Here is a 27,421-nt window from a genome sequence, read left to right as displayed (position 1 = left end):
GTTTTCGTGTTTGTTGGTTTGTTTTTATTTAGTTTTATTTTGGTTGGTTATTAGATGCTGCTCCAGCCAGCCAGACACTTCCCCGCCGCCCCGCCCTCTCCTCTCTGCGCCGCAAGCAGCAGGCTCACCTCGCAAACGAAGGGCGTCCTTATTCCCAGGAAATGGGCGATAGAAAACCGATCGGTGCCTGTGCCATTCCCAATATGCGCTGGCTGATGTCGGGGCAGCATGAGTACGACCATTCTTTTTTTATTTTTTTTGCCGATGCCCGTGATGCCGCCCCGGGCAACCGCCCGTGTCGCCCGTATCAAAAACCGCTACTGGCTACCGGACCCCTCTCTGTGTGGAGTGGCCAGAGAGAGAGAAGCAGCGTCAAACGACGTAGCAGATACCTCTGCTTACCAATGAACACGTCTGCGCCACGCTGCGCCTATCAGTGCCCACACAGCGGAAATATGTGCGCAACACGTAGCTGTGCTGTCTGGGGAATCATCAACAAGCGGTAAACTTTCAGAGGAAGTGAACTACTGACGGTTACACAGAGAAGAAAACAGCGATGTCTGAGTCAGACGAGGAGCGTGGTACTTTCCGCACCAGCAAGAACACTGAGGGGGCAAATACGACTCCTAATAGCCCCAAGGGGGTTATGGTGACACTACCTTGCTTCTCTTGGTGTCCCAAAATATGCAGCCCAAACGGTCACGCCATCTTCTGGATTTGTTTTTGTTTTTTTTTTTGGTTGTGCAATAGTTGGTGGTATTTGGTTAGGGGTATGGTTATGTAAAAGTAAAGGTCAGGTTGCCCCGTCGGACGACGAGGACCCTAATTGCCGTTTCTCAAAAGCTGCAGTGGCCGCAGACTCCGAGAATTGTTCGGAGATTGGAAAGTGAGTAACATTTGAAACTTCTGATACATTTTTTTTTCACATTACACATACGATTATGCACTGATCCAAATGCAAACGCTAAAAAATCTCCAAGAACTGCGAACATATGGGCTCAAATTGTGGTCATAAATATTTTGTACTTGTAAATCAGGATTTGTATGTGTAAAAAGAATTTGTGTGTGCCTTAGTGATGTGTCAGTTGTGAACGAAATGGCTCTTAGAGCCGGGTCTTTGACGTGAACGACGCAAGCCGGCTCCTTATCGCGAGCCTCCCAGTCCTACTGCCAGTTTCTGGAAGACACCTTCTTCAAGCAGTGGTACAGGAAGAAGTCTGCATCCTTCAAGAAAAACATGATTTTCATGCAGGACAATGCTCCATCACACGAGTCCAAGTACTCCACAGCGTGGCTGGCAAGAAAGGGTATAAAAGAAGAAAAACTAATGACATAATGACATGGCCACCTTTTTCTTTCTCTCACCCTCTCTCCCTCTTGCACTTTTTTTTTGCTTCATTCCGCATTTGAGCTTTGCGCTGGGATGAGGGGGGAGGGGCGGTAGTTACACTGGCAGTAGCACAGGAACAGAGCAGGAGGGAGAGAGAGAGAAAGAGAGCCAGGGACAACAACGTCAGATTAGAAAGGTATAGTAATCATCCACAACTATTTTCAGTTGCGGATGATAAAGGATTCAGAAAGTTTATTCATGCAGGTCCATATGACAGAGAGTATGCATGTTCTTTTTGTTCTGTCATGACAATTTAATTGTGGGACATTACAATTTTGATGAAGATTAAAATTAAATTAATTGTGCACACATGATAACAATAACACTAAAGTGATAACGATGAACTCTTTCAGGGACATTCTTCGGAAAAATGGCTCTGCAGTAGATGCTGCCATTGCTGCGCTGCTGTGCACCTCCATCATGAACCCACAGTGCATGGGGATTGGAGGCAGGGTCATATTCACTGTGATGGACAGCTCCGGTAACAAGACACCCTCGCTACTCTTTGCTCAGCTCTGCTGTGGATTAATGTAGTAATATGTCATCTTTTCAAAGGTAAAGTGAAAATCATCACCTCCAGAGAGACTGTCCCCAGCAACGTGACCTCTGACCTGCTTAAGTCGTGTCCTAACACCACAGAGTGGACCGTGGAGTGGCCGCACGGTGGGCTGTTTATCTGGCATAATGCTAATATTTATAAGGTTTTAGTCTAATCTGCTCTTGGACTCACCTTTATGACACAGCTAATTTATTCTGTACAGGTGACTGCTAATGCACACTGTGAGTCATTCCTCATTCAGCTTTCCTCAAAAAAGCAAAACTGGGATAATATAAAAAGAAAAGAAAAAAGATAAAGCAAACCACTACAGAGGGTTTGGCTGTCAGCAGATATTAAAGACAATGAGTCGGTGTCGTATATGACACTATCAGAATAATCTAGCATAAACACCATGAAATACATGCTCCTTAGTTTCAGAAACAACCAGAGAGATTGAAGTAGTCAGGTTTTTCTCCAAACTGGTCTTAACAGGTCTTTCTCCAAATGATACACAAGATGTAACACAAAGGTTTTAAAGGTGTAGTCAGTTATCTGTAGAGATATATTTTAAATTCTGCACCTTAATCTGCAAGTCAAACTCAAGATATGAAGGATCATACCTTTGTTTTATCACCTGAGAGGGTTCTTGTCATCAAAGAAGAGAAGGAAAGAGACAGCATGATTGGTGTCTTATTAAAATGTCATCCTCCTCCTCACCTCTAACCTCATCTACTGAATTAAAGTCAAGACTCTAATACACTAAAGAGTGCACAACTATTCTTATTTAATTATTGAAAATAATAATTATTGGAAAAAAAAAAAATAATAAAGTCAGCAACAAAAACCTAAATGATCTTATACCTCTTCAAAGAAATATATAACAAGACCAGAGAAATTCAAATACTGGGTCAAAAAACCCACATTTTTTGTTTGCCAAAGGATAGCTGCTCCACAGTCCTGGGTCCTTTTTGTCATATATGTCATTTCATGATGCACTCGATGTGTTTTTTCTTGGTCAAAGGTTTGAACTGCAGGCAGGCCATTTTAACACCCAGGTACTTCTTCTGTGAAGCCATGCTATTGTAATAGATGCAGCATGCGGTTTAGCGTGGTCTTGCTGAAATAGATGTCAACTCGATGGGAGCACAAGTTGCCTGTGTACACCTTTCAGCACTGGTGCATTGCCAGATGTGCAAGCAGCCAATTCTATAGGCAGTAAAATAATTACATACCTTCAGAGGTTTTGAATTGAGTGTTGATAACAAGCTGCAAAAACAGCAGCACTTAACAACGTTAAAGCCCTTTACTCTTTAGCCCAGAATGCAGGATCCACATTTTCTAAAAAAAAATTTGATTTGTCTGACATTAGAACAGTTTTCCACTTTGCCTCAGTCCTTGTTGAATGAGCTTTGGCCCATTCAACATGTTTATGTTTAAAATGCAACACCGCCACCTAGGGGAATTTCCAATATTAAAATGCCTTTATTAAATGCATTTGTTAAAAGACAAAAAAGGATTAATAAGCAATTGCAGCCCAGAGAATAATGAAAGGTGACTGTGGTACAGCCAACTCTAATAGACTCTAATCGAGTCTGCAGAGAATGTCCACACATAAGGTCTTCATACAGTATTAGTCCTTTATTTTATCCAGGTAAAAAATCTCATTGAGATTAAAAATTTCATTTCCAAGAGAGCCATGGCATCATGGCAACAAAAGTCAAAATAGACGTACCACATAAGTATATAACATTTAAAAAAATACAATATCCCGTACAAACATGTGAGAAATATACAATAACAGATCTAATTAAGAGCGACATTAAATACAATGACACTGAGTAAAAGAGTTATTCTCTCGTTCCTTTAAGACAGACTTAAACTCCCCCAAGGTAACCAATTCTGATCATTTCAGTTCCTCCTGCAGATTATTCCAGGAAGCAGGGGCAGCGTAATTAAAAGCCTTTTTCTCCAATTCTGTTCTGATTTTTGGGCCAATCAATTGTATGATATTGTGCGAATGAAGGCTGTATTGGTTGTGGTTTTTACACATATAAACACATAAATAAGATGGAACCAGCCCAAGGAGTGTCACGATCTGGTACAGGGATTCAACGCAGAGCGGTAAGGTATCTCCAAGGTGTGGTTTATTTACAGTGCAGTGCAATATATGTACAGTGAAGGGATCCAAAAACTCCGAGGGGAATCACAGGGTAACTCGCTCACGTCTTCTCCGCTCACACTCACACACTTTCCCGTAGCAGGGAGGTCGCAGGTCCGGGGGGGGGGGGGGGGGGGGGAGATCTGAAGCAGACGAGAAGGCAGGTCACCAACAAATCACAAGTCACGGATATGAAGCACAAGAGCTGTGAGAACACTAACGTTAGGGGTACAATCATCCAGCGACGAGAGGATCTGTGTTCCAGCCTCAAATAGTGCTCCCGGTGATGATGGGTGAGTGTTGTCAGGTGTGTGTGTGGGCCAAGGGCGGGAGCCCACAGTGAGCTCCGCCCAGGCAGAGAGGGAGAAAACAGCAACAGCAATTGTAGCCTTGTGGGGCCGACCGGGCAGGCACGGAGACCATGACAAGGAGAGGTTTATAGATAAAGATCAACCAATGGGAGAGTCTACAAATATGGAAAGATGGACATTTAGCAGCAGCATACAAAGAACAATGATGTACACAATTTCCATAACCAGTAATAAAAAGTAAAGCACAATGGTACACAGTATCCAACCTCTTTAGGTAGTGAGCAGGTGCATTAAAAAATAAAAAGCAGGTCACCAAAATCCATTAAAGGTAAAGAAGTTGCATGAATCAAGTGTTTTCTCATTTGGAGGGAGAAACAGGATTGATTTCTAAAAAAGAAACTTAGTTTTAGTTTTAACTTCGACACAAGCCTTTGAATTTGAGTTTTAAATGACAAATTCTGATCTATAATGATCCCTAGATACTTGTAAGATGTGACCATTTCAATTTCAGTTCCTTGAATTGTTGTAATCTTAGGAGATGTAGCTAACAACTCTTTGCCATTTGAGGATAACACGAACTTGTATTTCTATCGATTTAACACCAACTTAAGTTGGGTTAAATGGGACTGAAAAACATCAAAGGCAGACTGCAGAAATTGCAGGGTTGGTGAAGGAGATGAACAATAGATAATTGTATCATCTGCATAAAGATGAAATGCAGCATTTGACAAATTATCACAAAGGTTGTTTATGTAAAGAGAAAAGAACAATGGCTCTAATATGGAGGAACTGCTGTGGAACTTCTTTGGATACTTGGATACTGGGAGAAAAGAGGAAGTTTGCAGTCCATTGAATCAATGATGTCATTAACCACTTAAATAGCAGCAGTTAGTGTGCTGTGTTGTTTTCTGAATCCTGACTGATGTTGGAAAGAACTGAATTTTTGTCAAAAAAGTCTTTCAGTTGTTCACTAATGAACTCTGAATCTAGAACTTTTGCTAGAACACACAATTTCGATATGGGCCTGTAGTTATTAACATCTGAAGGATCACCTCTTTTCAGCAAAGGGAGAACACAGGCAGATTTCTGTATTACAGGGATCTCACTTTCGAGAGGCTAAGATTAAAAATGTAAGTTAGTGGTTCTGCTATAAAATCTGCAGCCAACTTAAGACAATAAGGATCAAGTTGATCTGGTCCTGCAGATTTATTTAGATCCAACAGATTTAAAGCCCTGTGGACCTCAAAAACATTTAGTGGAGAAAAACTGAAGGGTTGGACCAAAGATTCAGTTTGAGTGGTTGCAGAGAGAGCCTCCTGTTGATTAAGCTGTTTTAAATCTGGATATAAAGATTCAAATAGAGATCCTGAAGAATGAAAAAGCTCATTAAAGCAGTTTAGAATATCACATTTCTCCATTAAGGTGCAGGAGTCTTTTACGACAAAGGCTGGCATCTCATTTGTAGTTATGTCTCCATAAGAAGATTTTATTATTTTCCAGAATTTCTTAGGATCGTTCAGATGTTTAGTAGTTTTTGAAAGATAGAATTCTGATTTGGCCTTTTAAATTAAGGAAGTTGAACGGTTTCTGAGCTGTCTAAAAATCAGCCAGTCCGCTTCAGATTTGGTTTTTCTGGCCTTAGCCCAGGCAGCATCCCTTTTTTTGAGTAGACTGGAGAGCTGATGTCATGGTCTGGCTGGCAGACCGTGGGGATGTGGGGAAAGGAGGACCCAAAACGCAGACTCTGCGATGCAAACAGTGCTCTTTATTTACAGTGAAAAGCTGTAAACACAATAACTCCCCGTTGCTCCCTTGAACCCCGTGTGCATGCTTCCCTCCGACGTCTGTGTTCGTGCTCCCTGCTGTTGTGTTTCCGCACACCCCGTGCGTGCTGCCTTTCTGGACCACTCTTCCTCCTGCAGGGAAACCATAGAAGCAGCCGTCAACACTAACCCTCGGCAGGTATATACGAACAGCACTGACATATACTGACACACACTAACTTGGTACGATAACTCAATGATCCCACGCCAGTGGGAGCTCCAACATTCTCCTAAGTAGCTCCCCCGACGAGCCCTGGGCCCTATTTCAGGAAGCCGGTTTAGTGCAAACTCTGAGTAAGTATACCCTGAGTTAACGAAAACTCTGGGTTTTCGGTTTCACAAAGCGAGTTTAGATTAATTAACCCTAACCCTAAGACAACCAGTCCCAGTTGAAATCTCCAGCCAGCACAATTTCATTAAAATCTAAAGTAGATCGTTTTTCACTAAGTGAAACTAAAGCCTCACTACTAGCTGAGGGGGGTCTATAACAGCCCACAATGGTAATAAAATAGCCCTTCAAAAGTTAGAGCTTGAGGGCAAGAAGTTCAAACTGTTTACAAACAGATACTGATGATTGGACAGTAACATGGAATTTGTTTTTTACGTAAATTGCAACACCGCCACCCTTTCTGGTGCGGTCGCAACGGAAAAGATTATAGCGCGTTATTGCAATGTCTTTGTCAGTAACCGATTTTGTAAGCCACTTTGCTGATAATGTAAGAATATCAGTATATAACTCTTTCATCCAAATTTTCATGAAATCAAGTTTGGGAAGAAGACTTCTGACATTTAAATGAGTGATACCAAGACCCGTTCAAGCTTTAAAATCACAAGGAGTACTCAAGCATTTGCAATCTGGACCAGGATTAGGTTGTATTTCCAGATAAAAGAAGCAGAAGAACAAAAACATTTTCTTTTCACAGATTTTTTTTGTAGTTTAACAGACTGATTTCTCTTACAGCTCAATCTCTTTGGGTGGTGAGAGAATTGGGAAATAAACCAGTGATATGGAATAAATAAATCAGTTAAATCAGATGGAATGAGATCTCTGCTGATGATCACATTTGAGAAGCTTCTAAAAGATGTAAAATCCCACCTTGTTCCCTTTGAGAGGAGTAAGAAGTATGATTTCCCTTGTTCTGCAGACTGTTCCTGCACCTCATGTAGACAAAAAGCTGTCAATAAAATCAATAAAGGAAAAAAGGCTACTGAGGATAACATGCTGACTAACAGGGAAAAAAAAGGTAGACCCAGTCGACCTGTGGTAGAGCCTGGTTGTGGCCAGATATAGATATAATCGTCGCATTAAACAGCTTCTAAGAGCAAGATCAGTTACTGAATGGGCTGTTCAACAATAGACAGCTTGCCAGAATGCTGTCCCATCTTTCCCATTTTCTGGTCTTCAATTAATGTTAATTCCTCCCCAAGACCAATCTTAACTCTCCTCACAAGTCCATCTTTATCAGTCATTGTTTCTAATTTGGCTAATCTCCACTCGTTCCCTGGCAGATTATCTGTCTGTGGAGGTGAAGCTGGAAATGTTGTGAGATGCTAAAGTGGGGCCAGAGACACAGGCTGCTGTGGATGCACATGTCCCTGTCCCATATGTTCCTGTCAGCAGAGTACAAATGACCTTCATGCATTACTCCCTGATTGTCTATAGTGTGTTGACTTTGAAGGGAAGCTGTGGATCCATATGTAGAATCAGCATAGTCTCTGTTAAGAAGCGTCTTTTGACAGCATTTGAGTATGGGATGGACAGCAATAAGAACTGGGAGTAGTTGGAGCAGTTCACTTGTGGCAGACATTAAAAAATAAAGAAATTAGACATTAGAATATGTGTGAGAAAGATGAATCAAGAAAAGAAAGGGGGCTACAGACAACATTTATTTATATGGCCCAGAGTTCTGTGCTACACTCCTGCACACAGGCTGCATAAACAGTAAGAAAAGTAAATATAAGATATGCTAAATGCTTCTTTGAGCCAGAAATAGTGTAAATATAGTGAAATAAACTTAAAATAACTGTAAGATGCAAAATGTTATCTCTAACATAATCAGTTACAAACACACACATTTCCCTCTGAAATGGAGCAGAATAGAATAGAGTATTTACAAAGCACCAAATTATAACAAATGTCATCTCAGATCATTAAAGGTCAGGACCTTACAGTTTACTCAAAACACGAGCAAATGTATGTGGGACTTTCCAGCACTGACTATCCATTATCTATCTAACCAGGTAGCAGATGGATTGGGGTTCCTGGGGAAATTCGAGGTTATGAAGCGGCACACCGGCTTTATGGGAAGTTGCCCTGGGCCGACCTCTTTCAGCCGACCATCAAATTAGCCAGAGAAGGATTCCCTATTCCTTACTACCAAGGTCAACACATCCCACGCATTGGTAACACGTCACTACGGTATGAAATACACCCACAATGTGATTTCAAAAATACAAAGAGCAAACAATGAATGGTTCAGCTTTATTTCACTGTCTTTGTCTTTTAGGGAGTTATATTTAGATAAAAATGGGAACCTGCTTAAGACCGGTGATACTGTGAAATTTGAGAAACTGGCTGACACTTTGATCGCAAACGAGGGACCAGATGTGTTTTACAACGGAACAATAGCAAAGAATTTAACCAGTGACATACAGAATGAAGGTATTATCAGATGGGTTTCATCCTGCTCTCTTTCTGACCGTTTTCTATGTCTGCCAGGCACAATGATCTAATTACAAATTACAAAAATCTATTGGTTTTGGAAAACTGTAACATGATCCCTCACAGGCTACACTGTGATCTGTCTCGATCCATTCAAACTCTTGATTATGAAATGCATTGTGTTCATTTGTACTCAGCAGAATCATTTGTTTCACTGTTCTTGCTCAGGAGGAAAACTTACACGGGAGGACTTGGAATTGTATGAAGCTAATGTGACTGATGCGTGGAATATTTCTTTGGGAGAGTATAAGCTGTACTTCCCTCCGCCCCCTGCAGGAGGAGCCATCCTCAGCCTCATCCTCAACATCATGAAAGGTTCCTGATTGTTGCTTCTAGCATGTAGAGTTTGATTCATATAGGAAAATGATGCTTATCAATCTTTACAAATGTGATACACTAAGAATTGATGTTTTCAATCCAAAAATTATTTTTTTTTAAAATATTTTTAGGATACAAAATGGAATCAGAACCTAAGACGACTGATGAAAAGATTTTGTTTTATCACCGTTATATTGAAGCTTTAAAATTTGCCAATGAATTAAAGACAAATATCAGCGATCCAAACTTCAGCTCAGATGAAGTAAGTATCTCAAAATCCTACAGATTTGCACCTGCTTTGTTGCATAAAGAATGATTCTATTTAAGTGACTAAACAATTAAAAGTAACAATACCACATCACAAAACACAAAACAAACCGCCCCTTGCCTGCAGCTCATCCACAAACTACACCCCACCACAGTCAGTTTATGCACACTGATAATGAGTTGAGGTTTTTTTGTAATATCTCTGAGTTTTGCACAGTTGGACTTTAGGTTAATTTGTTGGGTTGAGATTGTGACTTTGTGTTAACAAAGTGTTTTTACAGAAGTGTTCACCTTTGTTAATGATCAATCAGGGGCATTTGATTATCAGTACCTGGCTGCTACTTACAATTAAAGTTCTTATAGAAGCACTAAGGGTGAAGAGAACCAGTAGAGTGCTGTAAGAATTTCTTTGAGTCTCAGCATTTTCATTTCAGCATCATTCTGAGCAGTGATGTAGCTTTTAAAACATATACATATAAATACAAGTTTTAAAAGCACATAAACCTAAATTGGCTTAATATTTGTCTTTAATTTAGTATGTATATATTATTGTTATTATTATCTTAGTATTTAAATATAAGTATAATTTTGTGTAATGTGATGTTTTCAGATACTCTGTAGTTCACACAGATGACTGAATTTCAGAGACTCTATCTTTGGCAGTCATATGTTGAGCTTGATCACTAACCAATATTATAACCTCTAGTATTCATTCATTCATTCATCTTACATCAGTGATGGATCAATGATCAAAATTCTGTTAACATTTGGCTCCAATTTTATAAATTTCTTGACAGCAATGTATTTTCTGTAATGTGCATATTTATTTAGTTTTATTAATTCATTTTATTAATTCTCTGTATTTCACACAGATGGCAAAGAAACTGACACAGGATAGCTTTGCAGACAGCAAACGAAGCTTGATCAGCAGCGACAAGACTCGTGATCCTGGCATCAACTTGTATCTGGACAGCATCGGCACCACACATGTATCTGTGCTGGCTGAAGATGGATCTGCTGTGTCTGTCACCAGCAGCATCAACGATGAGTCAGTACCTGCATCATTCTGTTTCACTGCTAGAAACCAGCTATCAGATATTTTTCTTTCTTGAAACTGAAGATTTAAGAGATTATGGAGGAACTTATTTTTAGACTATTTCTATACTACAAAGAGTGTCTTGGCTTTGTAGTTAATTTAGTTTTTTTGTTTACAGATTCGGCTCCGGGGTCCTCTCTCCAAGCACTGGAATCATTCTCAACAACCAGCTGTCTGACTTCTGTGGTAGAGCTAATAGCGTCTCTCCTGGTAAGAGATCAGTAGGATGCTTTTTATGAAATACAAGTAATTAGACGAGGAAGGTGGATTATTTCAAAACTAATAACACAAAGAGTTTAATTTTTTTCCTGAAATTATTTTCCTGACAGGACATATTTCTTTAAGTAATTTCTAATAATGGCAAAATAGTGCCATTGAGGAAATGAGAGGAGAAAATGGCATTTCATAATTCATTGTGACGCATCATATTTTGTTGATCATGGAAAAACTAAACTTGTTGATCATTTCCACGATGTTTTGCCAAACTGAAACACATCATGTGAATTTGGACTAAAATTGCATTTTCTGTTTAATACCATAGCCTTCTAAAATGTTTGAATGTTCAAGAACAGGCACAGTTTTACTACTGCTGTAGTAAAATCTGTTTCCATGTCAACGTGTTGTTGTGTGAAGTTTTTCCTTCACACTGTCACCAAGTACTTGCTCATAAGGGGCTCTTCTTATTGTTGGGGGTTTCTCTCTACTGAAGTGGGTTAACCTTATAATATAAATGTACCATTGTGATTTGACGGTATATGGATATTTATATTCATTTAAAATTATATAGAGGACAGCACACTGGCACGGTGTTGCCTTATAGCATAGGTGTCAAACTCTGGCCCGCGGGCCAAATTTGGCCCGGAGCCTAATTACATTTGGCCCGCAAAGCCATACCAAATTACTATTAGAGCTGGCCTACTGGTATTATACAGCTAATAGATATATTGTTTAGTATTAAGCTTTGTTTGTTCCATATTCAGTTTTTCAGCAAAACGTGTTTGAGTCCATAAGAAAAGATTCATTCTTATATCTGGAGGAATAAATATATTTCAATAAATATTAATGTTAGCCCGCGACTTTGTTCCAGTTTTGAATTTTGGCCCACTGTGTATTTGAGTTTGACACCCCTGCCTTATAGCAAGAAGGCCCTGAGTTTGATCCCACTTGTGTGGAGCTTGCATGTTCTCCCCATGTTTGTGTGAGTTCTCTCTGGGTACTGCAGCATCCTCCCACAGTCCAAAGACATGCAGTTAGTAGGGTTAGGCTAATTGGTGAATCTAAATTGCCCATAGGTGTGAATGCGAGTGTCTCTCTGTGTTAGCGCTGCATCCGGCTAGCGACCTGACCTCGGTTTACCCTGCCTCTCGCCCTATGGTAGCTAGGATTGGCTCCACCACCCCTGCAACCCTGAGAAGGATAAGCTGAAGATAATCGATGGATGAATCTATATATAGATCTATAATATTGATTCAAGTGTGTTCAAGGTTCTGTATAATTCAGTTTGGACATAGCATCATTCAAACATTAATCTAACACACTGACAGAGTCTCAGTAATAGCTGCACTTTGAAAGACATTTCACTTTAGTTTGATACAGATTCAGTAGAGATAACTCACTTGTTGTGTGTGCACTTTCATCATTTGTTGATAAGCATGGGCGGATGCAATTCTAAACTTGTTTGTAGAGCACAGGTGTCGAACTCCAGGCTTTGAGGGCCAGTGTCCTGCAGATTTTACATGTGTCCTTGATCAAACACAGATAAATTACCTCCTCAGCGGCTGTATCCCAATTCAGGGTCTGCAGCCTTAAAGTACGCAGCCTTAACGGTCCACAAGGGCCGCGTAATCAAAGACCGCTGAGGCCGGAAGTGCGAGGCTTGTGAAATGGGACGGTCTAGCCTCCGTCGCGCTGCCCAGGTTGCCTAGCAACCATGATACTAACAGCTGGAAACGTTTCATACAGCTTTGTTTGACAGGAATGAAGGAGAAACCTTTTTGTTCATTTGTTTGTTTGTTTCTACATGAGCTTTGATCATTCTCTGTGAGATTAAGCTCAGCTATTGAACGGCGTATATTTTAAAGTAAAGGCTTTAAAACCAAGTTAGCACAAACGTCACTAATGTCACATAACTTTGCCGACATGTGGCCAACAGTAATGTTTAATGTTCTTCGTTATTAAACATTTGCACATAAATAAGTGACATAATATTCAGTACTTACTTAAAGTTTACTCTTCGGGCGCCCCTCATCCGCCGTTTTTTTTTTTTTTTTTTGGCAAAATTATCGACACCCACCGCCATGCTATGCATTATGGGATATGTTGGGCCACGAAGTCTACACTGCCACATCCTTAAAATTCAGGGAAATGAAGGACGCATTTGAGGGCAGCATTTCGAGCAGCCTTTGAATTGGGACAGCCTTCGTCGCGTCGCTGTGACGTAATCTGTTGGGTCTAAACTCAGACCCTGCTGTATCCAGGACTTATTCCCGTGAAAGAAAAACAAGGCAACAGCGATCAATCGATTTACTTGCAAGGGAGGCCTCGTCGGTATCTCAGAAACGCACTTCGAATCTCCTTACGAGTGACCCCGATGATGGCCTCCTCTCGCTGCCTTTTATTGAAAACGTTCACACAATAAACAATAGTTTACAAACACCTCCCCTCATAACCCCCCTTGGTTACAAAGACAAGGCACTGTATGTGTGTGTTCTCCTGCTGACCAAAAAGGGTCATAAAAGCATAAAAGCAGGAGCAACATCCTTGGTCATAAAGAGGGTAGTCTCCCCCACACCCAATTCATGGTTCACCCTAGATAACAAAGTGAAGCCATACAAAGGGGAGGAAGTTTACCAACATCAAACAGACCTTCACAAGGATGTGCCTGTGATAAAACACTACAGCCCCCACCCAGAACCTCGAGAATCTGGGGAGGGGGGAAGAAATAATTTCTTTCATCACAGAGTTAAAACAATGTAGAGATGGTAAGCATAAAAATGACAAACATTTAACAATTCACTTTAACATAATCGGCCTTAAAATGCGGCCTTTAAGGCTGCAGACCCTGAATTGGGATACAGCCAACATGTCTTGGAGTTCTCCAGAAGCCTGGTAATGAACTAATCATTTGATTCAGGTGTGTTCACCCAGAGTCTTATCTAAAACCTGCAGGACACTGGCCTTCGAGGCCGGGAGTTTGACACCCCTGTTGTAGAGTATAAAAAATTCAGGTATGAAAATACTGCATGAAAATACAGTCACTGATTCGTGTATGAAACATTTGTGTAAATGATTTATGCACAGATATGTGTGTACAGACTGATTTCTGTTTTCTAGTTTTGTCATTCAAGGTCTTTGTTGTATTTCTCAGGGGAGCGGCCTCCCTCCAATATGGCCCCATCTGTGCTGAAGTCTCCGTCGAAGACGCTGGTGATTGGAGGGTCTGGTTCTGAAACGATTCCACCGGCTGTGGCCTCGGTATGTATGCATGGTACACACAAAGGTGCCGTTACATATTAAATAAAATAAATTGATGTGGACTGATGCTGGTCTTTGCTGTTAAAGCTTGCATCATAGCAACAAGATTCTTCACCCTAATTTATCCTGTAATCATCACTTTCTCATCTCATTTTTTTTTCTCTCCAAGGCGCTCATGAACCACCCTTGGTTTGGAAAGAGCCTTAAGGAGGCAATTATTACGCCTGTTGTTCTTGTAGACTCTAAAAGTGAAGTAAAACCTGAACCCAAGCTTGAAAAGGTAATTTATTCAATGTATTTAAATGATAAATTAATAAGTTCTACTTCTCTTGTTCCATCTGAGTCTCTCTCCTCTTTGCCCTGCAGGATGTAGTTGATGGTCTTGAAGCTAAGGGACATAAAATAGCAAAATTCTACAACACAGTTAACGCTGTGGAAAAGGCGGGCAGCTGTATCTCTGCATGGTCTGATGAAAGGAAAAAAGGCAAAGCTGCTGGTTACTGAGACCAAGAGTCAGTGATGTCAGTTATACAGCATGGTCTTAAGGTTATGGACACTGCTGTAGCTACAACATTGGTAAATCTATATTCGTCTGTTAACTGATAGATCATTCATGCTTTGCTCATGTGTATAAAAAGTTTGTAATATTGAAAACATAATGCAACGATCAGATCAGTTAAATCCCAAATTTCATGCAAAAATGTGCAAAGATAGCACTGTAAAAACTAGAAATGTAATTTTTTTTAAAAAGTAGGGATTGCTGTTGATATCCGCCTCAATTTTTTTACAATCAATATGACCTTCTAAATATTTGTTTATTTTGGGTTTTGATACATATAGAATTGACTAAACAAGGAAACAGCTTTCAGGTCAAAATGTGAAGCCCATGCCTGTTTCTTTGACCTGCATTCTTTCTAAAAAGCAGGCCAGCAGGTTGAGACTGACTGCAGAAATCTTTGGTTATAGTAAACAATTCATATTTTCAAGTCTCATCAAATTCATGTTTACTTTGTAGATTTTAGCCCACTGGATAGTCCAGAAGGGAGATAAAGTAGGGTACACTTTAGGGCAGCCCTAAGTTATCTATCAATTGATTTGTAGTTTAACCCCCCAGCCCCCACCCAATGTTTTTTATTATTATGTTTTTATATTTAGTTTTCATATTAAGATTTTGAGCTTCATTAATCCTGCTATGTTTTTGCTCTTATAAAGTGTGGGTAATTCTGCTGATGTGCTCAGGGTAAAAGTTAATCTGACAAGCAGTTTGTGAGGCAGGTTTTCTTTTTTACCTCAGTATCTGTCTGAGCTCCTGTCTGTTTATGATTAATAAAGTATTCTGATTGTTTCAGGATGACCTGCCATTATTCAATGACACATCTGCTTACCTGCATCTTTTGCTCGTTTCTCCTCCTCTTCTTTTCTCTTTTTTCTAAACTGAGGACCTGATGGCTTTGAACTTTTCTTGTCCATCTTCCATTGGTTTTAATTTTGCACTCCAATATGAACACCCTTCCCCCAACCCAAGGATCACCACAACATGATCTAACACACCTACACCTTAGTTCACAGATTCACTTTGTCTAGGGTGCATTTCTGAGATTTCACACAACCCAGGATTCAAATCATGAATACATAATGGGCTTGGATTTACAACATTATAAATGAAATGTGCTCTATTTGGAAGCAGCCGGCCCCCCTCCCCTTTCGACGGCTTGTGTGTGAGACTTTAAATCATCAAACTATAAATTTTAAACTGTTATTGATCCCTTTACCCCGAGTCCTAAAGTGTACATTTGTTTTCTTACTCTTCTTATATATATTGTTTGTTTACTTGCACTGCTGTAACTGGAGCCTTGTCGTCTCGTCTCTCTATATACTGGACTGTATGTAGCGGAGATGACAATAAAGTTTACTTTGACTTCAGCAGCGAGCAGGCGCAAATTATAAATCTGTATCATGATGTCTGGTGTGTTTGTGTTTGTTGGTTTGTTTTTATTTTGTTTTACTTTGCGAGATGGTTATTAGATGCTGCTCCAGCCGGTCAGAAAATCCCCCGCCGCCCCGCCCTCTCCTCTCTGCGCCGCAAGCAGCAGGCGCACCTCGCAAACGAAGGGCGCCCTTACTCCCAGCAAATGGGCGATAGAAAACCGATCGGTGCCTGTACCATTCCCAATATGCGCTGGCTGACGTCGGGGCAGCATGAGTACGAGAATTTTTATTTTTTTTTGCCGATGCCCGTGATGCCGCCCCCCACCACGATGCCGCCCCGGGCAACTGCCCGTGTCGCTCCTTATCTAAAACCGCTACTGATTGTAACTGACTGTAAAAAGTCAGCACAACGAAAATAAACAACATCTAAACTTGGATTATATCTGACCCAGATAGACTGCAGTTCATAACTTCTTACCTGAAGTTCAGTTCACCGCCTTGGGTCTCTCCTCCTCCTGTATATCCTGAGTTATTTTTACACATCGACCAGCATCTGGCCAATCCACCACCTTTCATTGTTTATACCGTTACAAAAAAAAAAAAAAAAAATCATCGGCCCATAAAAATTAAATATCAAATCGGCCCACCGGGCAAATAAATGCCCGCTGGCCAGTCCAGCTATGGTCGTGCCATTATTTAACCCTTCGCGTGCCAGCTGTGGCACGTGTGCCCAGGGTTGCCAACCCCTGTAGTAGAGCAATCTCAAGATGATGGGCCGAGGAGGATCACTTTGTTTGGGACGTTGGCGATTCACTCTATGTGCTCGATCGATAAGTAGCTTCTCCTCGAGAGATAGCGCCTCTGCCAAAAGTTGCGAAACAAACTCCCTCTGTGCCCTCTGGTATTCCCACGATTCTTACATTATTCCTCCTGGAGCGTGCCTCAAGATCTTCACATTTCTCATCTAACTTCTTTAACTCTGTAGACAAACGCTCCACAGTGGCCTCGAGAGTGCCAATGGTGTCAGAGTGGTTTGAGGCACAGGCCTGCAGTTCAGTTAAAGTGTTATCATGCCTGGCCACATCGCTTTTTATGTCCGAAATTGAGGCCTGGATGCTCTGGTTCAAGGATGATATCTCGCCTCTTATGGTGGTAGAAATCTCTAATCTGCGAGTGTCCAGTGTAGCGCACAATTCAGACTTGATGGAATTTATCTCTGAACGTAAGCTAGTTATAGCGGTTAGTAGCGCTTTATTCGACGGCTTGCATTCATCCTTTTCCAGTGCAGGCGGGGGGGCGCACCAGACCAGAGTCTGAAGAGGCTTCGAGGCCTACATCGCTCACGTCGTTCTTCTTAAGTTTGGGCTTCACCATTGTCGAGAGGCTCCATGAAATATATCCACAGTAATCAATGGAAATGTGCTATATAAATAAATTTGACCTTGAACTTTTTAGTTGTTTTATGTGTTTTACTGATAGGAATAGATAACCTGGACTTAAACTGGATATGTTTTGTTTTGAAACTGTCAGCTTTGTGTACAATAAATTCTTTTCTTCAGTTTTTAATGTCTGCCTTGTTTTTATTGTTGGATTGCATCCAAATTTCCCTTATGGAAATCACAAGTCGGAAACTTTATGAAGCTGCAGAAGCTTATAGAAAAGAATGCCGTTCAAAACACACAGGTCACATGATCACAACTAAATCAAACGCTTTGGTGCACTTCACCCCAGTTTTAACTGATGAAACAGTTTTTCAGATAATTGTCTACATAGAATCACTGTCTGATGGATTAAAAACCTTACATCCTCTGTGGGTTTGCTGTGTAGGACGACATGTTGATAGCAGGTTGAAAAGCAAAAGATGCACAACATGGTCTACAGGTACTCCCAAATGGAAGGACCTGCTATCCATGTATGGATGGGGGCTCATCTCTGTTTATGCACCAAAGAAACCTCAAGAATTGTTTGTCTTTGGAGAGTAGGCACACCTGGTGAAACATGCCCCTACATCACTGATGCTGTGCTCCTTGAAGCGCACTCCAACCGGGGAAGGACTCAAGACAGGCAATAGAGTCTTGTTCAAATTAAGTTCCTTGTAATGAAAGGAGCAGTTCAAGACCATTCTATTTTTGCCATTGCGCTGGACCATGTGATGAAGTATTTACCATCTCTCTTTGCTCTTGGGAGGTAACATCCGGTTGCAGTTTGGCTACAACACCACAGCTTACCAGTTTTTCAATTTCTGCATTGTTTGCAGCACCCATTGCTTAGATGTTTCTCTATACTCTTATAGTTTGGCAATATTGCCTCTTGGGTTGCTTGGAAAAATGGCATATCCTTTCTCCTCAACAAGGGTTTGGCATACCGGTACAGTATCTAAAGGGCTTTCTGATCCTCCTTGGACATTGTTACCTCCTTTTCACTTTTTTATGGTAGAATGTCAACTTGCCACTGTTTTTCAACATGCCTCTGAAGCTCAACAGATAGGGGGCTGCAGGAGGCACAGTTGCAGCTCTAGCTGTGACTCAAGAGTCTTTGCTGTGTCTTGCAGTGTTCAACCCTTGCAGCTGTCCCCCCTAGTGATTCAAAGTGCACAGGTTCTGCAGGGTTTATAAGGTGCAGCTGCGAAACTTGGCTGAAGGTTTGTAGGCGTAAATACTCGAGAAGTCTGTAGATTGCTTGAGGAAAGTAGCTGGATATGAATGTTGAGCTAAATCAAAACGCTAAGTAGTGAAGGCATGAAATATTTGCTAGTTCTCATGGAAAGGTCCTCAGGAGTGCCTGTTAATCCTAGCTGCTAAGCTGAAGATGAACGTAGCATGGTGCAGTCAGAGCCATCATGCAAGACAGCATAAGTGTCCAGTGTCATGTCTCCATGTTTCAGTAGGACTTTGATCACTTTAAGCAGAACACAGGAGAGGTCTGAAGGTTTGTCTAGTTGGAGGACTTCGGTGGCAGAGCTCACCAGGAAAGTACCTTCCTTCACACTCTTGATGTTGACCTCATGTAGGATCCCGAGATGTTTGACTTGATGTATGGTGCACACTTTCTTCAGGTTGCACTGTACTGCTAGATGTGATCTTTCACATCACCAGCAATGTTGGTTTGTCTTAACCCAGTCTATGATTTGAACCTTATCAAAGGATTTGAATGTTAGTCCTCTGTATTGCAGTATGGACAGTAGGCTTTCAGTGGGCCTTTCTTGCTCTGAGCAGACGATTTGCAGTTCAGTAGCTCAATAGACTGCTTTGCCAGCAGATTCTCTGTGCCATGGAGTATAGTGGCTGTGCGTGTTACTGGCTTTGACTCTTTCAGGTGCTGATTTCTGGATGGTCCTCTCTCTGTCCTTTTGTAAACTTACCAAGTATCTAAATGTTTCCATGTTTTCAGCTTCAACCAGTCACATGTGTCTCCAAAACTCAAACCTCATTTCAGCTGGCAGCTTACTAAGGAGTCATGACACGTGAGAACCGCAAATCAGTTTCACTTAACCATCCAGACCAAGGGTCTTCAGTATACCAACAAGAGCACAAATCTGCAGCACAAAATTCGCAAAAGTCCCCACATCCCCACGACGGATATCTGGTGCATCCATGACACTTGCAATCTTTCTGTGAGTTTAACTGGTGGGGCTGGAATAGAAGGAGTTTTACATTCTCTTTTGTGCAGTTATGTATGATGGCTGGTATGCAAGGGAGGAATGAGGTTTATACTTGTTTTGTTTTGTTCTTTTGTTTGTTTGTTTTGTTTTACTCTTTTGCTTCGAGCTCTATCTACATGAGCTGCATGCTAAATGATCTTTTGTTAAAAGGCTTGGCATAATAAGCATGTGCTTCAGCCAGTACCTTTTTGATTAGCCTCATCTCGTGCATTCTTACTTTGTGGTAGATCTTTATTCTGTATTCATTGAGAGATTTGAATGCTAATCAAATAAATACATTTTTAAAAAAAATACTGGAATGATGTTATGATGGGTTTTTGTGCTGCTAAAGAATGGTGCTGGTCCCAGATGGTTGGTGGGTGCTTGAGTCTGATAATTGGGATGGACACTGGCAGCTAACTGCCCATACAGGCGAGACTTCTAACTCTACTGGATGATAGGTGGATGGATGAATGCTCACACTGTTGGGCATCACCTCAAATCTCTTGGAACCCTGACGGAGTAGGTACTAAAAAAGTACCAGGTATCAGGTACTGTCACCTGGCTGGTGGCTGGTGTTTTTAGAGACACGGCTGCAGCCTTTCAGCTTGCAGCCGAACATACACACTACTAACAACAACACTCAAGACCCAATACAGCCTTTTAATACAGATGATCACTGATGCTACTCAGGTGTGTCCACCTTGCCGCAGCTGCACCACTGACCACACCCCGCCACATAAATATTAATGGAAGTGACTTGAGCCACATGCCTCTATGTCAGAGTTGCTAATGGTAACATTACGTCCAGCAGTTCATGCAGCAAGTCCTCCGGCAGGCCAGGCAGCAAATCCTCCGGCGGAGGTGGCAGGTGATTGGTTGCAGTTGGTGAGTGAAGATGCAAAGTGTTAAGGAGAAAATCCTGTATAAGCGGATGAAGGGAACTCAGTAGCCAGGGGAGACCGGAAACCAAGCAATACTTCTCCTCAGGATGATCCAGCCACTTTTGGGTCCATTGTTTGGTCACATTGTTCTGTCATGATACGGCTGTGTGGCAGGCAGGATGTAGACCCAAATGCAGGACTCGAACTCAAAGTGTTAACCAAAGGAGGCTGCTTTATTGCACTTGCAAAACACCATGAAAAAACACTTGCAAAAAACAAACCAAAACTCGAAACTAAATGCTAACAGAGCTAGGGAACTCGGAAGGAAAAACGCATACACATAGGAGTGGTGAGGGGACGACGCGACACTGATAGAGAGAAACCCAGGGCTAGGAGCACCGCTGGGAGTAATAAGACATAACATTCAAGGGAAAACAAAACTAGACACGCTGACATGAGACACGGGACCGTCAAAGTAAAATGAGATGAACACAAGAAACACAAAGGAAGCACAGAGAACACCTAAACACTGGAAAAAACAACAACAAACCTGAAAACTCTAAATATTAATAAACACAAAACATGAACATGGAGTCACCAGACTCCAGACCATGACACTTTGAGCTCTACTTTCTACTGTCCTCTACAGTCATTTCATCATTGTTCATTAGCACGTCTTTGAAATTACCAGGTTTTATATCATGACAGTCATCACAATTTCGGCATCATTAAACTGTTCTTTGAGACCCTCTTCAATCTGGTGACAGATGCTGTTATAACTGATGTCTGATCCCTGGTGTCCAATCTGGTGACTATCGCCCTGTAGCCCTCACCTCAGTAGTGATGAAGTGTTTTGAACGCCTGGTCAGAGACTTCATCATTTCTTCACTACCAGACACACTGGACCCACTACAGTTCGCTTACCGTCCAAATCGTTCCACAGACGATGCCATCTCTCATCTCCTCCACACATCACTCACTCACTTGGACATTAGAAGGGGGAATTATGTTAAAATGCTCTTCATAGACTACAGCTCTGCATTTAACACCATAATTCCCTCCACACTCACCACCAAGCTGGAGCATCTGGGACTCAGCTCATCTATGTGTCAGTGGATCTCCAACTTCCTAACTGGCAGACCACAGGCAGTAAGGATGGGCGGACATGTCTCAGCCTCCACCACTCTCAGCACTGGAGCCCCCCAGGGGTGTGTTCTGAGCCCCCTGCTGTACTCTCTGTACACATATGACTGCGTGGCCACTACCAGCTCCACCACCATCATCAAGTTTGCTGACGACACCGTCGTGGTGGGCCTGATCTCTGATAACAACGAGACGGCCTACCTGAAGGAGATTAGGAATCTGGAGAACTGGTGCCAGAGGAACAACCTCCTTCTAAACGTCAGTAAGACAAAGGAGCTGATAGTGGACTTCAGCACTAAGCAGGAGAGGAACTACCAGACCCCCGTCATCAACGAGTGCCCAGTGGAGAGAGTGGACAGCTTCAAATACCTCGGAGTTCACATCACGCAGGACCTGTCATGGTCCTGTCACATCAACTCCGTGGTGAAAAAGGCCCGTCAGCGTCTCTACCACCTCAGACGCTTGAGAGACTTCCAACTGCCCTCCAAGGTGCTCAGGAACTTTTACTCGTGCACCATAGAGAGCATCCTGACGGGAAACATCTTAACCTGGTTCGGGAACAGCACCATGCAGGACAGACGAGCTCTACAGAGGGTTGTGCGATCAGCTGAGCGCACCATCCGCTCCGAGCTCCCTGACCTGCACTCAATCTACAGCAGGCGGTGCTGGACCAAGGCCAGGAAGATCGTGAAGGACCTCAGCCATCCCAACAACGGACTGTTTTCTCTGTTGAGGTCAGGAAAGCGATTCCGCTCCCTGAAGACCAACACAGAGAGACTGAGGAGGAGCTTCTTCCCGCAGGTGATACGGTCTCTCAATCACACCACCACACAGTACTGACCCACACATATAGTTCTTACACACACACTGGACATTCTGGACATTGTTTTCACTTCATCACTTAAATCACTGCTGCTGTTATTGTGTATATATTTATTTATACTTCTTGTGTATTTTGTTCATACATTCTTATATAGTTCTATATTGTGTATTTTGTTGTACAGTTATTTTATTTTCAATTTAATTTATATATTTTATCTTATTCTTTCCCAGTGTGTTGTACAGTTATTTCATTTTTAACCTTAATTTATATTTTATTCCTTCCTAGTTAAATTTACCCTTTTTAATTTTTCATATTTATTTCCTATCTTATTCATAGCCTTTTCCTTTTTTGTTTTCTTTAGGTCACGAGCAGTTGTCAAAGCATTTCACTACATATCGTACTGTGTATGACTGTGTACGTGACAAATAAAAATTTGAATTTGAATTTGAATTTGGTCCATGTGAATCTGAAGAAGAAACACTCAGTGCATCATGGGAATCCCTTAGCAGCCTACACCTATTGCAGCATAACTAAGGGAGGATTCAGGGTCACCTGATCCAGCTCTAACTATATGCTTCAGAAAGGAAAGTTTTAAGACTAATCTTAAAATAGAGATAGTGTCTGTCTCCCAAATCCAAACTGGAAGCTGGTTCCATGGAAGAGGGGCCTGAAAACTGAAGAACTCTCCCTCCCATTCTACTTTTAAATACTCTAGGAACAAAAAGTAAGCTTGCAATGCGAGAGGGAAGTGTTCTAATGGGGTGATTCGGTACTATAAGGTCATTAAGATAAGATGGGGCCTTATTATTTAAGACCTTGTATGCAAAAAGCAGGATTTTGAATTCAATTCTGGATTTAACAGGGAGTCAATGGAGGGAAGCCAATATCGGAGAAATTTGCTCTCTCTTTCTAGTCCCTGCCAGTACTCTTGCTGCAGCATTTTGGATTAACTGAAGGCTTGTCAGGGAGTTTTAGGACATCCTGATAATAATGAATTACAGTCGTCCAGCCTAGAAGTAATAAATGCATGAACTATGTAACCCACCTAAAATTGCATCATGAAATTAACTGCAGTTCCCAAAGAATGTCAGTAGGTGGCACTCTGAGATTGTGTAGTGCTTGTGAACTTGAATCGTTATCGCGAAGGAGAACAACGTTAAGGCTACAAATGCTGGTCGGAGCAACTCACCAGGAATTTTTCCCTATTTCTTGTAAAAAAAAAAAGGGATTTTACTCTTCCGCTTGTTGGGAAATGCGGACATTTTTGGTTGATGCCGATGTACCTCTTTTATGATCCCTGTTCATTTCCGGTGAGTTGACTCACTACGTTAGCATAGCAAGCTAATCGTTAGTTAAGTGTAGTGTAAATTCTATGTGTTTTTTAAGTGCTGTATTATCTTTGATACTCTAAGCCAATCGGAGATGTTTTTTTCTGAAAGCTAGGAAGTAAGTTTTATTTCCTGTAAGGAGATGATAATCAATCAATGATAATCAATGATATAAGTGACCATTTACCAGTCTTTGCATCTTATAATTGCCATTATAAAATTAACAGAAATGAACACAAGATTATTTACAAAAGAATTCGAACAGAGAAGACATTTAACTGTCTTAAAAATTAACTTTTAAAGCAAGAAACTTCTTCATGTTCATGTTTATGAACACGAAGAAGTTAATAAACCTTATGAAGCATTTTTAAGAACACATTAAACACACATTAGTAACACATTACTTGGTAAAAACTGCCAGGTGATTGAAATCAACAGGAAACACAACTATGCAGGAAGACCATGGATGACTAAAGGACTGCAAAATGCCAGGAAAAAAAGAACACCCTATATCTTATATATATATATATATAATATTTTATTAAAAGGTTAGAACACAATAAAGAAAACACAAAAGGTATATGGAATGTCATAAACAGTACAATCAAAAATGAATCAAGGAACAATGATTACCCTGGGTACTTTATAGAAGGGACAAAAAGCATTAACAAAATGAAAGAGAAAGCAAATGGTTTTAATGAATTCTTCGTAAATATGGGGCCAAAACTGGCAGAGGAAATAAAGGCCGATGGAATAGAAAGGAACACTGGTGAAAATATTGAAAGGAATAGAAGCTCAGTGTTTCTAAGAGCAGTGGAAGAGAATGAAATATATGACATCGTTAGAGGACTTAAGAACAAAACCAGTACAGATTGGAATGACATTGATGTTGTAACAGTAAGAGAGTTGCTGATTATTTATGGTATTGGAAAACCGTTAAAATACGTTTTCAACTTGTCTTTTCAAAAAGGTTTTTTTCCTGAAAAAATGAAAGTTGTTCAAGTTATTCCAATTTACAAAACAGGTAAAAAGCATCACTTTGCAAATTATAGACCAGTGACTATTTATAAAAAGTTTATAAAAATTTATAAAAAGATTTGACAGTTTTGTGGACAAATGTGAATTGCCTACATAATAAGAAGTACACACTTGGAGTTTTTTTAAATTAAAAAAACTGTTCAATACCAGGGCTGCCACGATTAGTCGACTAGTCACGATTACATCGACTATCAAAATCGTCGAAGACTAATTTAATAGTCGACACGTCGTTTGAAGCTTTGTAAGATCCCAAAAGACACAGGAATAAGTAGTAGGATTTAAGAGTGTAATAACGGACTGAAACAGAAGATTCCAAAAATGGCAGCAGCTAGTTAGTTTTAATATTACTCTTATTATTCTTTCTGGGTCACAAAATAAATGTTTAACATATTTCAGGAGAGAATGTAGCTGTGTAAACCTCAAATATGTGCTCAGTTTATCAAGACACCACATATTTTCAAAAGCGCCCCGACATTTTCGGAGACGTCTGTTACCCACTAGCTCGATAGCTAGCCGGGGTTCAAGGCTCGCTAGAGCCGGTGAGAACACCAGACTCCTGGCAAACCATTTTCAAACCCACCGCCGTCTTTCGCTACTCAGGTTAAACATGATATCCAAGTCACTTAGATAACTTAAAAATGTTATTGTTTGGCTTTTTTCAGTATTTTATTTGTTCCTGAGTAAATTGGTTTGGCTGAGATTAAAGTTATAGTTTTTACACAGCTGAATAAACGTCAAGCAGACAGCTGATCATCAGAAGTGTGAGATGCTTGAGAATTTACTCCGGTGCCCTGTTATATTTTAGATAGCAAGGAGCAGACGGCTGAGTTTATTAAACTCCACCGAAACAATCTGCAAATTTAATTAAAATTTAATAAACTATCATCTTGTCTTTATTTTTTAGTTAGCACATACACTTAAAGCTGTAAGCTAATGATAGTTATATTAGAGCAGATGCATGCTGGTGCAGTAAGCTCTGTGTTGCATGATCTGATTAGTGGACTAATCGCAAAAATAATCGGTGACTAGTCGACTATCAAAATAAACGTTTGTGGCAGCCCTATTCGATACTGTCAGTCATGAAATTCTAATAAAAAAAATGGAAAGTATGGGTTTAGGGGAGTGGTTTTGGAGTGATAAAAAGCTATGTAGTGAATATGCAACAATATGTACAAATAAATGAGTAGGAATCTAAATTGATGGATGTTGCTTGTGACATACCTCAAAGATCAGTATTAGGTCCAAAAGAATTCATGGATTCTTTATTGTCATTCGCATCACATGTTTACATGAGGTGTAACGAAAATTACGTGCACGTGGTCCCGGAGCGAAAGAAACAGAGTAACGAAGAAACAGAATAAAAAGAAAACAGAATAACAAGTAATAAGTATTTCAAATAAATTAAGTGCAGCAACCTGAGTATTATAAATGCAAGTATTAAAATAATACAAATAAAATAAATAGAGTGCAACAACCTGAGTACCAGTATGGAGTATAGATATAGAAATGTAGGTATAAATACTTTAGCAGCAAATGGCATGATGTCTAGCATTGATAAAGTGACGATGTCAGTAGTGATTAGGTGCTACAATAACAGTTCTTGTCCATTATTGACTGAGAAGTCTCACAGTTTCTGGAATGAAGCTGTTTCTCTGTCTGGTGGTTTTGCATTTAATGCTCCTGAGCCTCCTGCCTGGGGGGCAGAAGGTTTATTATGTATAAAAATTATATTTGCCAAGTATCGAAGATTCTAAAGTTTGTAATATTTGCAGATGACACAAATATATTTTGTTCAGGTGTGGAATTGCCACAGGTTTTGGAGGTGATCACACAGGGATTAAAGATATTAAAGAAGTGGTTTGATATAAATAAATTATCATTAAATCTAGATAAAAGCAAATTTATGTTATTTGGAAACCATAAGAAAAATATCGAAGTAGAAATATGTGTTGACAATGTATATTTAGAAAGAGTAAATGAAATAAAATTTCTTGGTGTGATCATTGACCACCATCATTGTTAGGGGGAAATTGGAAAGGAGGCATTGCCGTTCTGGGGAAAACAAAGCAAATCTTGGATCAGAAAGCACTTCACATATTATACTGTGCTTCACTACTACCATATATGAGCTATTGTGTAGAGGTCTGGGGAAACACATGCAGAAGTAATACACAAACAATAACTATAATGCAGAAAAGGGCCATTAGAATAATAAATAATGCAGGGTACAGGGAACATACAAATGCACTCTTTATCAAAATGCATGAAATTCCAAGACTTGGTGAAGTTTGAAACAACGCAAATAATATATAAAGCAAGAAATAAAATGCTTCCAAAAGACATCTGTAAATTGTTTATAGAAAGAGAAGGGGGGTATAACTTAAGAGGAAAATGGAATTTAAAAATACAAAGTCCTAGAACGACAAAGTATGTCTATCTCAATAGCGGGAGTTAAATTACGGAACAGTCAGAACAGAACAAATAAAAGAAAGTAACAACATAAACTAGGGCTGGGCGATATGGCCTAAAATTCATATCG

At 40.5% G+C, this 27,421-nt stretch overlaps 1 pseudogene across 1 annotated transcript; it reads left to right on the top strand.

Annotated features, from left to right (window-relative positions):
• Nucleotides 1-550: 550 nt before the first annotated feature.
• Nucleotides 551-15,398, top strand: LOC308404236 (glutathione hydrolase 5 proenzyme-like; annotated as a pseudogene). The gene is made up of 12 exons (XR_013974676.1): nucleotides 551-886; nucleotides 1,744-1,871; nucleotides 1,946-2,053; nucleotides 8,462-8,639; nucleotides 8,728-8,882; nucleotides 9,111-9,257; nucleotides 9,392-9,522; nucleotides 10,400-10,575; nucleotides 10,742-10,833; nucleotides 13,991-14,097; nucleotides 14,267-14,377; nucleotides 14,464-15,398. The product of XR_013974676.1 is annotated as a glutathione hydrolase 5 proenzyme-like (transcript).
• Nucleotides 15,399-27,421: the final 12,023 nt, after the last annotated feature.

This window comes from Rhamphochromis sp. 'chilingali', assembly GCF_963969265.1.
Source record: "Rhamphochromis sp. 'chilingali' genome assembly, chromosome: 10".
NCBI classification, from domain to species: Eukaryota; Metazoa; Chordata; class Actinopteri; order Cichliformes; family Cichlidae; genus Rhamphochromis; species Rhamphochromis sp. 'chilingali'.
Note: the sequence above shows the minus strand (reverse complement) of the source record. Positions and strands in the feature narration are given on the sequence as shown.